Here is a 10,552-nt window from a genome sequence, read left to right as displayed (position 1 = left end):
TAGTGTTTAGTATGGGGGCTTGTGTTTATTAAATACCTGCACCCCGATACATAAAAACATGAAACACGAAACACACTCATATTCAAATCAGCCGAAACCCCAACTTATATTTACAGCTAAACCTACAATTCTGCTTCTTTAACCAGTAACTCCCAGTTACCCACATAAAACACTGAGTGACATACAAAGCTGCATGTATGACCAGTGCACTGACATGTACATAACACTTTACTGCTCCTGTAACTGGCGGCACAGCCTGACTGTCACTGTAATCACAAGCAAAACAAACACAAGTCTGGACAGGGGAGGCTTCAGAGAAACCTTGCACCGTGTACTCCAGCTGGAACAGAGCTGACTAGTGATGGGCGAATTTGCGCCGTTTCGGCGAAAAATTTGCGAAATTTGTGAAACGGCGAAAAATTCGCGAAACGGCGGCCGTTTTTTTGACGACGGCGCCCGTTTTTGACGCCGAAAATTTTTCGGGGGTTTCGCGAATTTATTCGCTGGCGGCGAATCACGCATATTCGCGCCTGGCGAATAAATTCGCCCATCACTAGAGCTGACTGTTTCCACTTTGCCAGAACATTCCTCCCGTGTGCAATCACAATCATCACTGCTTCTTTACTTTAAATTGTTATTAAAATAGATCTTCCCACTAAAGGAGCATCAGACGACGTCCCTAAACTTCAGGGAAACCAATGGGGCATTGACTAAAGATCTCAACACTTTGTCTAGTATTTGTACCTGGATAGAGAACTGGCTAAAAGATAGACTACAAAGAGTGGTGGTAAATGGAACATTTTCTAATTGGACCAGTGTTGTTAGTGGAGTACCGCAGGGCTCTGTACTAGGTCCCTTGCTTTTCAACTTGTTTATTAATGACCTGGAGGTGGCCATTGAAAGTACTGTTTCTATTTGTGCAGATGAGACTAAATTGTGCAGAACTATAGGTTCCATGCAGGATGCTGCCACTTTGTACAGTGATTTGTCTAAACTGGAAAACTGGGCAGCAAACTGGAAAATGAGGTTCAATGTTGATAAATGCAGGTTATGCACTTTGGCAAAAATAATATAAATGCAAGTTATACACTAAATGGCAGTGTGTTGGGAGTTTCCTTAAATGAGAAGGATCTTGGGGTCTTTGTAGAGAACACGTTGTCTATTTCTGGGCAGTGTCATTCTGTGGCTACTAAAGCAAATAAAGTTCTTGTATAAAAAAGGGCATTAACTCAAGGGATGAAACATAATTGTGTCTCTTTATAGGTCCCTGGTGAGGCCTCATCTGGAGTATGGGGGCAGTTTTGGACTCCAGTCCTTAAGAGGGATATAAATGAGCTGGAGAGAGTGCAGAGACTAAGTGCAACTAAACTGGTTAGAGGGAGGGAAGAGTTAAATTATGAGGGGAGACTGACAAGGTTGGGGTTGTTTTCTCTGGGGGAAAAAAGGCGCTTGTGAGGGGACATGATTAGACTTTACAAGTACATTAGAGGACATTATAGACAAATAGCAGGGGACCTTTTTACCCATAAAGAGAATCACGTACCAGAGGCCTCCCCTTCAGACTAGAGGAAAAGAAGTTTCATTTAAAGGAACAGAGTAGGGGGTTCATCACAGTGAGGACAGTGAGGTTGGGGAATGCACTGCCGGTGATGATTCAGTTAATGACTATAAGAGGGACTTGGATGATTTCTTGGACAGACATAATACAAAGGCTATTGTGATACTAAACTCTATAGTTAGTATAGATATGGGTATATAGCATTTATGTGACAGTAGGGAGGGGTGTGTGTATGGGGCTGGGTTTTCATTTGGAGGGGTTGAACTTGATGGACGTTGTCTTTTTTCAACCCAATTTAACAATTTTACTAACTATGTAACTATGTAACTGTGTAATGTGGCCAAACTTTAGTGGAACTCATGGGGAATGGACTGAAGCGAGCCCTGGTTTCCACACTTCATCTGGACAGTCCTTCACATCCCTAAACTTTGGGGGAGCCAAATAGTGAAGCCCTGATCTTAACATATTATCTGATTGGTCCTTCTTGACCCAAAACTTCAGGGTAATGCATGGAGATTTGACTAAAGAGAGTCCCAATCTCAACACTTGGTCTGTACAGTCATTCAGGGTCAATGATACATGAAAGTAGGAACCCAAGAATCTCCCATTGATCTCCCTTCTGGAGAAGCCCTGATCACCCCAACAGACATTACACCATCTCATCACCTTCAGACTCACTACAACATAAGGTCGGAGAGCGCCATGAGGAGGGGGTACACTCATCACCAAGCCACCTTTCTGCCAGCACTCAAGATAACGAAGAACCCAAACTCCACCCACAAAGGAGGCTTCTCCAAAATGAGGTTGTTGTAGTTATACTTTTTAAAGGTGTTCACACAACACAATGGACACAACAGAGTTCACCATACTGAAACCCCACTCCTTCCTTTGTAGGTAGGTAACATTCCTTTTGATGAGGTTTTTCTTATTCCCCCATAACAGTTGGAAAAAGAGATCTTTGATCTTAACATAGGCAGGGTTTGATAAGATCGACCCTTTCTCTGAGGGTATATTTTAACCCTTTCCACCGGTTTACCAGAGCAGATGCAGTTTCCAACTTCCCCTCCCAGTTTTGCTTGGGTCAACTTACCCTGAATGTTATTAAATTGTACTGTGAACGTGCGAGACAAATTCTAGTGATGAAAACGGAAGTATGGAAGAAAAATGTAATTTACCAAAGCACAAAAGTGGTGCAGTCAGACATTCCAGGGGAAGATATAGAGTAGGAATTGGGAAGAGACAGAAGAGGATCCAATGAAGAGATAGAGTAGGAATTGAGAAAATATACAAGAGGAGCCAAGGAAAAGATAGAGGAGGAATTGGGAAGAAACAGAAGAGGAGCCAAGGAAGAGAAAGAGGCAGAATTGGGAGGAGATAGAAGAGGAGATGGGGAAGAGATAGAGGAGGAATCAGGAAGAGATAGAAGAGGAGCTGGGAAGAGATAAAGGAAGAACTGGGAAAAGATAGAAGAGGAGCAGCAGAAGAGATAGAGTAGGAATTAAGAAGAGATAGAAGAGGGCAGGGGGGAGAGGTAAAGGGGGAATTGGGAAAAGATAGAGGAGGAGCCAAGGAAGAGATAGAGTAGGAATTGGAAGAGATATAAGAGCCAGGGAAGAGATAGAGTAGGAATTCAGAAGACATAGAAGATGAGTCAGGGAAGAGATAGAGGAGGAATTAAGTAGAGATAGAAGAGGAGCTGAGGAAGAGAAAGAGTAGGAACTGAGAGGAGATAGAAGAGGAGCCAGGAAGAGATAGAACAGGAATTGGAAAGAGATAGAAGATGAGGCGGCGAATCACGCATATTCGCGCCTGGCGAATAAATTCGCCCATCACTAGAGCTGACTGTTTCCACTTTGCCAGAACATTCCTCCCGTGTGCAATCACAATCATCACTGCTTCTTTACTTTAAATTGTTATTAAAATAGATCTTCCCACTAAAGGAGCATCAGACGACGTCCCTAAACTTCAGGGAAACCAATGGGGCATTGACTAAAGATCTCAACACTTTGTCTAGTATTTGTACCTGGATAGAGAACTGGCTAAAAGATAGACTACAAAGAGTGGTGGGAAATGGAACATTTTCTAATTGGACCAGTGTTGTTAGTGGAGTACCGCAGGGCTCTGTACTAGGTCCCTTGCTTTTCAACTTGTTTATTAATGACCTGGAGGTGCCATTGAAAGTACTGTTTCTATTTGTGCAGATGAGACTAAATTGTGCAGAACTATAGGTTCCATGCAGGATGCTGCCACTTTGCACAGTGATTTGTCTAAACTGGAAAACTGGGCAGCAAACTGGAAAATGAGGTTCAATGTTGATAAATGCAGGTTATGCACTTTGGCAGAAATAATATAAATGCAAGTTATACACTAAATGGCAGTGTGTTGGGAGTTTCCTTAAATGAGAAGGATCTTGGGGTCTTTGTAGATAACAAGTTGTCTAATTCTGGGCAGTGTCATTCTGTGGCTACTAAAGCAAATAAAGTTCTTGTATAAAAAAGGGCATTAACTCAAGGGATGAAACATAATTGTGTCTCTTTATAGGTCCCTGGTGAGGCCTCATCTGGAGTATGGGGGCAGTTTTGGACTCCAGTCCTTAAGAGGGATATAAATGAGCTGGAGAGAGTGCAGAGACTAAGTGCAACTAAACTGGTTAGAGGGAGGGAAGAGTTAAATTATGAGGGGAGACTGACAAGGTTGGGGTTGTTTTCTCTGGGGGAAAAAAGGCGCTTGTGAGGGACATGATTAGACTTTACAAGTACATTAGAGGACATTATAGACAAATAGCAGGGGACCTTTTTACCCATAAAGAGAATCACGTACCAGAGGCCTCCCCTTCAGACTAGAGGAAAAGAAGTTTCATTTAAAGGAACAGAGTAGGGGGTTCATCACAGTGAGGACAGTGAGGTTGGGGAATGCACTGCCGGGTGATGATTCAGTTAATGACTATAAGAGGGACTTGGATGATTTCTTGGACAGACATAATACAAAGGCTATTGTGATACTAAACTCTATAGTTAGTATAGATATGGGTATATAGCATTTATGTGACAGTAGGGAGGGGTGTGTGTATGGGGCTGGGTTTTCATTTGGAGGGGTTGAACTTGATGGACGTTGTCTTTTTTCAACCCAATTTAACAATTTTACTAACTATGTAACTATGTAACTGTGTAATGTGGCCAAACTTTAGTGGAACTCATGGGGAATGGACTGAAGCGAGCCCTGGTTTCCACACTTCATCTGGACAGTCCTTCACATCCCTAAACTTTAGGGGAGCCAAATAGTGAAGCCCTGATCTTAACATATTATCTGATTGGTCCTTCTTGACCCAAAACTTCAGGGTAATGCATGGAGATTTGACTAAAGAGAGTCCCAATCTCAACACTTGGTCTGTACAGTCATTCAGGGTCAATGATACATGAAAGTAGGAACCCAAGAATCTCCCATTGATCTCCCTTCTGGGAGAAGCCCTGATCACCCCAACAGACATTACACCATCTCATCACCTTCAGACTCACTACAACATAAGGTCGGAGAGCGCCATGAGGAGGGGGTACACTCATCACCAAGCCACCTTTCTGCCAGCACTCAAGATAACGAAGAACCCAAACTCCACCCACAAAGGAGGCTTCTCCAAAATGAGGTTGTTGTAGTTATACTTTTTAAAGGTGTTCACACAACACAATGGACACAACAGAGTTCACCATACTGAAACCCCACTCCTTCCTTTGTAGGTAGGTAACATTCCTTTTGATGAGGTTTTTCTTATTCCCCCATAACAGTTGGAAAAAGAGATCTTTGATCTTAACATAGGCAGGGTTTGATAAGATCGACCCTTTCTCTGAGGGTATATTTTAACCCTTTCCACCGGTTTACCAGAGCAGATGCAGTTTCCAACTTCCCCTCCCAGTTTTGCTTGGGTCAACTTACCCTGAATGTTATTAAATTGTACTGTGAACGTGCGAGACAAATTCTAGTGATGAAAACGGAAGTATGGAAGAAAAATGTAATTTACCAAAGCACAAAAGTGGTGCAGTCAGACATTCCAGGGGAAGATATAGAGTAGGAATTGGGAAGAGACAGAAGAGGATCCAATGAAGAGATAGAGTAGGAATTGAGAAAATATACAAGAGGAGCCAAGGAAAAGATAGAGGAGGAATTGGGAAGAAACAGAAGAGGAGCCAAGGAAGAGAAAGAGGCAGAATTGGGAGGAGATAGAAGAGGAGATGGGGAAGAGATAGAGGAGGAATCAGGAAGAGATAGAAGAGGAGCTGGGAAGAGATAAAGGAAGAACTGGGAAAAGATAGAAGAGGAGCAGCAGAAGAGATAGAGTAGGAATTAAGAAGAGATAGAAGAGGGCAGGGGGGAGAGGTAAAGGGGGAATTGGGAAAAGATAGAGGAGGAGCCAAGGAAGAGATAGAGTAGGAATTGGAAGAGATATAAGAGCCAGGGAAGAGATAGAGTAGGAATTCAGAAGACATAGAAGATGAGTCAGGGAAGAGATAGAGGAGGAATTAAGTAGAGATAGAAGAGGAGCTGAGGAAGAGAAAGAGTAGGAACTGAGAGGAGATAGAAGAGGAGCCAGGAAGAGATAGAACAGGAATTGGAAAGAGATAGAAGATGAGGCAGGGAAGAGATAGAGGAGGAATTTGGAAGAGATAGAAGAGGAGCTGAGGAAGAGAAAGAGTAGGAACTGAGAAGAGATAGAAGAGGAGCCGAGGAAGAGAAGGAGTAGGAACTGAGAAGAGATAGAAGATGAGGCAGGGAAGAGATAGAGGAGGAATTGGAAAGAGATAGAAGATGAGGCAGGGAAGAGATAGAGGAGGAATTTGGAAGAGATAGAAAAAGAGCTGGGGAAGAGATAAAGGTGAAATTGGGAAGAGATAGAAGAGGAGACAGGGAAAAGATATAAGAGGAGCCAGGGAAGAGACAGAAGATATATAGTCATCATATCCCCCTTATCTGTGTTTTCTCCAATGTAACCAATCCCAACTTGCCTTTTCTCATAACTTATCCCTTCCATTCACTTTATATATATAGTGATCATATCCCCCTTATATATTTATACGTATATAGTGATCATATCCCCCCTTATATATTTATATATAGTGATCATATCCCCTTATATATTTATATATAGTGATCATATCCCCTTAAATATTTATATATAGTGATCATATCCCCTTATATATTTATATATAGTGATCATATCCCCTTATATATTTATATATAGTGATCATATCCCCTTATATATTTATATATAGTGATCATATCCCTCTTATATATTTATATATAGTGATCATATCCCCTTATATATTTATATATAGTGATCATATCCCCTTATATATTTATATATAGTGATCATATCCCCTTATATATTTATATATAGTGATCATATCCCCTTATATATTTATATATAGTGATCATATCCCCTTATATATTTATATATAGTGATCATATCCCCCTTATATATTTATATATAGTGATCATATCCCCTTATATATTTATATATAGTGATCATATCCCCCTTATATATTTATATATAGTGATCATATCCCCCTTATATATTTATATATAGTGATCATATCCCCTTAAATATTTATATATAGTGATCATATCCCCTTATATATTTATATATAGTGATCATATCCCCCTTATATATTTATATATAGTGATCATATCCCCTTATATATTTATATATAGTGATCATATCCCCCTTATATATTTATATATAGTGATCATATCCCCCTTATATATTTATATATAGTGATCATATCCCCTTATATATTTATATATAGTGATCATATCTCCCTTATATATTTATATATAGTGATCATATCCCCCTTATATATTTATATATAGTGATCATATCCCCTTATATATTTATATATAGTGATCATATCCCCTTATATATTTATATATAGTGATCATATCCCCCTTATATATTTATATATAGTGATCATATCCCCCTTATATATTTATATATAGTGATCATATCCCCCTTATATTATTTATATATAGTGATCATATCCCCCTTATATATTTATATATAGTGATCATATCCCCCTTATATATTTATATATAGTGATCATATCCCCTTATATATTTATATATAGTGATCATATGCCCCTTATATATTTATATATAGTGATCATATCCCCTTATATATTTATATATAGTGATCATATCCCCCTTATATATTTATATATAGTGATCATATCCCCCTTATATATTTATATATAGTGATCATATCCCCTTATATATTTATATATAGTGATCATATCCCCTTATATATTTATATATAGTGATCATATCCCCTTAACTGTCTCTTCTCCAGTGTAACAATCCCAACTTGCCTTTCCCCATAACTGATCCCTTCCATTCCCTTTATCAGCTTAGTTGCTCTTCTCTGTACTTTTGTTTGGTGCTTTATTGTGCTGTGTATTGGCCACACAAGTTCATGAGGTTATTGGCTGTGCCTGTATATAACATGTCTCAGTCTGTATCTGGGTTATACAGTGTTTGTGTTCCAGCTGTATAAATATAATGAGAGTAAAGTGCAATATATTACGTGATCTATAAACTTTGCCTTGGAACTTTCACACTGATCAGAGGATGGGCTCCAGGGGGTGGATAAATAAACATAAAGGTTGGAGTCGGGCAGGGGAGAGGGTGAGGGTTCATTGCACCTATAACACAGGCAGGAGCGCTGCTCGTGGGGCCATTGAACTTTGCCTGTTGATACAGAATCATTCGGCCCATAGAGTGTTCTGAGCAGGTTTATTCCCCATTGTGACTGGTTGTATCTAGATATGCAGTGAGTATATACATATATATATAGTTATATAGTTACATAGTTAAATTGGGTTGAAAAAAGACAAAGTCCATCAAGTCCAACCCCTCCAAATGAAAACCCAGCCCCATACACACACCCCTCCCTACTGTCACATAAATGATATATCCCCATATCTATACTAACTATAGAGTTTAGTATCACAATAGCCTTTGTATTATGTCTGTCCAAGAAATCATCCAAGTCCCTCTTATAGTCATTAACTGAATCATCACCCGGCAGTGCATTCCCCAACCTCACTGTCCTCACTGTGATGAACCCCCTACTCTGTTCCTTTAAATGAAACTTCTTTTCCTCTAGTCTGAAGGGGAGGCCTCTGGTACGTGATTCTCTTTATGGGTAAAAAGGTCCCCTGCTATTTGTCTATAATGTCCTCTAATGTACTTGTAAAGTCTAATCATGTCCCTCACAAGCGCCTTTTTTCCCCCAGAGAAAACAACCCCAACCTTGTCAGTCTCCCTCATAATTTAACTCTTCCCTCCCTCTAACCAGTTTAGTTGCACTTAGTCTCTGCACTCTCTCCAGCTCATTTATATCCCTCTTAAGGACTGGAGTCCAAAACTGCCCCCATACTCCAGATGAGGCCTCACCAGGGACCTATAAAGAGACACAATTATGTTTCATCCCTTGAGTTAATGCCCTTTTTTATACATGAACTTTATTTGCTTTAGTAGCCACAGAATGACACTGCCCAGAATTAGACAACTTGTTATCTACAAAAACCCCAAGATCCTTCTCATTTAAGGAAACTCCCAACACACTGCCATTTAGTGTATAACTTGCATTTATATTATTTTTGCCAAAGTGCATAACCTGCATTTATCAACATTGAACCTCATTTTCCAGTTTGCTGCCCAGTTTTCCAGTTAAGACAAATCACTGTGCAAAGTGGCAGCATCCTGCATGGAACCTATAGTTCTGCACAATTTAGTCTCATCTGCACAAATAGAAACAGTACTTTCAATGGCACCTCCAGGTCATTAATAAACAAGTTGAAAAGCAAGGGACCTAGTACAGAGCCCTGCGGTACTCCACTAACAACACTGGTCCAATTAGAAAATGTTCCATTTACCACCACTCTTTGTAGTCTATCTTTTAGCCAGTTCTCTATCCAGGTACAAATACTATGTTCCAGGCCAACATTTCATTAATTTAACCAGTAACCTTCTGTGTGACACTGTATCAAATGCTTTAGCAAAGTAAATCACATCCACTGCCATCTCAGAATCGAGGTCCCTGCTCACCTCCTCATAAAAGGCAATAAAGTTAGTCTGGCAAGATCTATTACACATAAAACCATGTGGCACAAACTCAAATAGTATTATGATTTGCTATGAAGTCCAGTATCTTATCCTTTATTAACCCATCGAAAAGCTTTCCTACCACTGATGTCAGACTAACTGGCATATAGTTTTGAGGCTGAGAACGGGATCCCTTTTTGAATAGAGGCACCACATTAGCAATTTGCCAGTCTCTCGGCACTATGCAAGACCTCAATATATCCTGAAAAATTAAGTAAAGAGGTTTGGCAATCACAGAGCTAAGCTCGCTAAGTAACCTGGGATGAACACCATCTGGCCCCGGACCTTTTTTTATCTTTATCATGTTCTAGTCTCTTTTGAAGTTAACTGTTTCCTCATTTGTGTAGACAGAGGAAAAATATGAGTTCAGAATCTCAGCTTTTTTTTTGTTCCCATCAACCAGCTGACCCCCCCCCTCTGATAGTAAGGGTCCCACCCCTTCCTGCTTCATTTTTTTACTATTAACATATTTAAAAAATATTTTTTACTGCTTTCTGCACTGTCCTTTTCCATTCGGATTTTAGCTTGCCTTTTAGCTTTATTACATGATTTCTTGGCCTCCTTGTACCTTATAAATGTTTCGGCTGTACCAGATAACTTGAAAGCCTTAAAAGCAGGTCTTTTCTTACCAACCTCAACACCAACGCTTCTATTGAACCAAAAAGGTTTTGCTTTGCAACGACGTTCCTTGCTTACAAGTGGAATATACTGACAAGTAGATTTATTAAGCAGCATTTTAAAGACTTCCCATTTTTGTTCTGTGTTTAACCCTGTGAAAAGCATTTCCCACTTAATATGTTGCAGAGATGCCCTTATACTGTCACAGTTTGTACGTCTGAAATT

The sequence above is a fragment of the Xenopus laevis genome, chromosome 6L (genome assembly GCF_017654675.1).
Source record: "Xenopus laevis strain J_2021 chromosome 6L, Xenopus_laevis_v10.1, whole genome shotgun sequence".
NCBI lineage: Eukaryota > Metazoa > Chordata > Amphibia > Anura > Pipidae > Xenopus > Xenopus laevis.
Note: the sequence above shows the minus strand (reverse complement) of the source record.